The sequence below is a fragment of the Periplaneta americana genome, chromosome 16, assembly GCF_040183065.1.
Source record: "Periplaneta americana isolate PAMFEO1 chromosome 16, P.americana_PAMFEO1_priV1, whole genome shotgun sequence".
In the NCBI taxonomy this organism is placed as follows: Eukaryota; Metazoa; Arthropoda; class Insecta; order Blattodea; family Blattidae; genus Periplaneta; species Periplaneta americana.
This window is the reverse complement of record NC_091132.1, coordinates 110,215,097-110,219,601: the sequence shown is the minus strand read 5'-3', so window position 1 is coordinate 110,219,601 and position 4,505 is coordinate 110,215,097.

The following is a 4,505-nucleotide window of genomic DNA, read 5'->3' as shown; positions in this document are numbered from 1 at the left end:
CACGTATTTTCCTTAAAGTAATGTGGATTTTTAGCTATATATTTCACTGTATATTCGGGGACTAAAAACTTGGAAGCCTTAACATTTTTTATAGACTTCAATCCTAGGTATTCTTTGCACATAGAAGAATTACTCATCAACAAAATATTGGAATATAATAAACGCTGCAGTCGTGATCCTATGGCGACACAAATACGCGTTATAAAGAACTTCTAGAAGAATATGAAATCAAACGAGAAATATGAGACTGTTTAAATTATGCACACTTAAATTTCCTTCTGAATGTACGAGCGTAATTGGCTCTAATTTTACGGAAGTTTACCTATACATATACAACTATATAATTATCATATACATTTCAATTAGCCACGTATCCCAATCCTACGACATACACCTAACAACATTTTGTGTGTAGTATCCAAAAGGAGTTAATGACAAGTGAGCATACAGAGATTTTCCAGTTACCCAAATACAGCTCTAATGGCCGGTTTTTCCAAGTATTGTTAGAAAATTTAACGACTGTTAAACTCTAAACAGTTTGTTAATTAATAAAATTGTATGTTTTCAACATCAGTTTGGTTTAACAGTTTGTTAATTTTAAATGTAGGATTTCGGGCAGTGAACTCGTTTAACAGGTTAGTTAAATAGGCTATGGCCGATGTCTCCACAGCTGTTCGAACAGAAGTTGCGAAATTAATATTTTGTGTCTCTCTGTAGGGAATGTTTAGCATATGACTGGTAATATAACATTTAAAAAATACTTTGGACTGTTTAAATACATCAGTGTTATTTTATTTCTTTCGTATTTCGTATCCATAATAGCAATGAGGAAATATAACCTTACTTTGTAATTATTATTCAGCACGTCACCTACAACTTCCATTTGTCAACTGTTTGTTTATGGAGCGTGGCCTACTATAACAGGTTGTCATTTTATGCAAGTTTCATGACTCACTCTATAATATAGAATTTAAAGATTAATTTTAGCCTATCAAAAATTGTCTTACATGGGTGGAATCATTTCCAACTGCTGTTGAGTAGTTAAAATAGTGCTAACGGACGTTATAGTTAAGTGTTGGTTATCTTAAACAAAATTATGTTGAACAAATGGAAAATACATTAACAAAGCGTTAAAAAAACAGACTGTTAATTTAACATTCGTTAAGCAAAATTAAACATTACTTGGACAAACTAGCCATAATAATTCTATAACGAAAATATAAATGCGTAATTTCGGTATGCGGAAATGCAGAGAATTGGAGGGGGTGGGGGAACTTTAATAACGGTTGAAACTTGAAACTCATGTTAGATAATTACATTCTCAGAGTTATTCAAGTTTGTTTTTGGGGTAACTATTTAGAATAACATTGCATGTGATGATATACTTAGGTTACCTATCATTCCTTTTAGAACCAAACATTTCATTACATAACACTGTTTCAATAAAAACAAGCCACGCTAGCGTGAAAAACTCAAATTTTAAATACCAACATGGATGAGCTTCTATGTCGCTCAACATTTTTAGCAGTCAGAATGTCTTTTACTTCCCTTCAGTGAGAACTGTAGGTTCTCGTGGCCAAGTTTAGATTTTCAGCGCTGTCATTAAATGCAGACAGAGCTCAAGACAGCCTCTGAATCTACACAGTACGCGTATGTGCATCTAACAGAAAGAACCAATTCAATAGCTCTAACGCTCGATGGAAGAGAGAGCGTATAAGAGTAGGCTATGTGAAATTGAATCAAACTTTACATTATGGTAGCAATGCGTAATAAAAAAAAATCTTAGGTGAATGTTACTTATGTCCCGCCCACTATAGGAGGCATAGACCAGTTTTACACTAATCCTAAACATATTTAGTATAACTTGTTGCTTGTGACAAATAAAAGTAATTAACAATAGATATCTCAGTCATGACAACCTCATAAAATATCCTATCAATTGAATAATCGATCTCGCTACGTACAACATAATTATATTATATTATATTATATTATTACCCATTTCAGCGAGTACTGACGACCACTGCAAAATACTATAATTTGGTCCAGGGAGTACTCTCTTTTGGCACAAGTATGATTTATGTAACATGTTTCTAAATTATTAGTCTTTTAAATACCGGTACATTCTTTAATAAATCACTGAAAAACAAATGTGAATATAGGGATGTGGAGTGAGTACGAAATTATTATTATTTTTTGGCGCATCATTTTTACGTAAATAACGACAAATAAAAACTAACATGCCACATATTTTAAGAAATACATGAAACAAGCATCAATAATATTCACCATTCTTAATGATCTTGGGATAGAAAAAAACGTACGGAATAGAATTACATACAATGAATGTGCGTGTAATAAACAATAAGCAAACCATCTTCGAGTAATCATTTCAAAACAACGTGAATATAGCGTGGATTGTGTAGGAAAATAATTTCTTATATGTTGCTCCCAATGTGCATCATTGTTAACTTATGAAAACAAATGAAAATTAACATGACATATAAACACTATTTGAAGAAAGATAGGAGATATTAAGTAATATTAATCGTTCTTAATGATCTTTGGATGGAAAATAACTATGAAATATGTATAAAATAGAAATTACATACAGGTGAGCATATAAAAAAACAGTAAGTAGAATCATACCTGATTAATAAGCTTAAATTACTCCAGGTTTAGTGTAAGAGTGGTCTATATCTAACGACGTCTCCCAGCAAATTACTTAATTCATAAAAACAAAAACATCGTGTTAGAAGATTGAGTGAATTTGTGTATTTTCTCTGAAACTTTCCAAATATCTGTAGGCAGTCTTTTACATTAGACTGCCGAAAATTGGTTTATAGCGCAGCATTGGCAGTGATAAAGTGTGAAATATTCGTTCAGTGAGCGGTGGATACTCTACATTGACCAAATCTTATTCTGGAAAAACTAAAATATCACATTATAAAAATTGTCTTTAGTAACTTAAGACTTTTACTGAAGTACTGAACATGATGAGGATATTCAATCGCCAATTTCTTTATTTTCCGCAGTATAATCAATAACTTGTATAACTCAAAAGCATTAGTGCTTATGGCAACTGTGCAGGTATTCACGGGGAGAGGGCTGTATGTGTGCATTTACCTATCATGACAAGAAAGTTAAATAGTAAATAAATGAACATAATTTCATGACTACTAAATATTTGCTGTCTGTTCAGGAGTAAAGGCCCATTCACAATGAAAATTAAACATAACCGTAACATAAACACAGAAGTTTGCGCCCAGGCTATCAACGATTCACATAAGCATTGACATAAACATTGCCGTAAGACGTTAACATGAAAGTTTGCAAACTCCAAACTTTCATGCTTATGCTTACGTGATTTGCAAACAGAACACAATCGTGGAGCGCTGAAGTATACGACAGAATATGAGGAAATGGCATCTTTGTTATGTTTCCATGGTTACCAAGTATGTTTGCTGTTATGTTTATGTTCCCATCGTGAATGATGGTATGACTTTTTGATTTTACCATAACATTTATAATCTTAAGTTAACGCTTACGTTATGTTTAATTTTCATTGTGAATGAGCCTTAACAATAAGAGATTCTAATGTTATGGCAGGACTGAGTTAGTTTATTGCTATTCATAACTGAATAATATATCACGTTTATTGAGCATAGTACATTTACGTACAATTTAGTACCTAAGGTACCTACGTATTACTTTAGAGAGAAAAATCATGATAGATCATCATCCGAAATAAATTCTTGGTAAATTTCTACTGTTGAAACCATAACTTGAAAACAGTTTCAAAAGTTAAATAAATGTACTTTCCCTATCTAATCTAATCACTGTGGATAACAAGACTGGCTATTCTTGTTTACTAGGTCGTAGGCTAATTGTCCCCAAAGTGTATTGCTTAAACATAAACAAGTCAATTGACTATCCAACAAATTAGATTTATTCCGATTTTAATTTTTACTAAATTGAACAAATATATAGATATACAATACATTATTAGAATATTATTATAAAAATGGTCTGAAATATAAAGAACAACATATTTATCCTAACAGAAGGAATTCGACGTGTCCTTTAGCTGAACCTAAATGTTATATAACCACTAGAATAAATCATAGCCAGAGTTATGGGCCAAAGTTATACAACTCTATTTTGGTAATAAATCCTGACCTAGGTTATTTTTAGTTTAATAAATTTAAGAAAAAATAAACAAGTTACTTAGTCCTCTTCCCTTTTTCTTTTTCTTAACTTCAATATAGTATTTATTCATGCCAACTTATATTCTGCTCTTGACTTGATTCTCTACTTTTATCTTTGTAATTATCCCCATTTTGTAATAATTGTACTGTTTTGTAATTTTATTTAATCTCTGTTACGTCCTTTAGTACAAAATAGTTATTTATAGTAACCGTCCCCGAACACGAGCTTGCTCAAACGGGTGTGCGTTACATAAATAATATGTATTTATTTTGCATTTTAATGTCGCAATAAATACT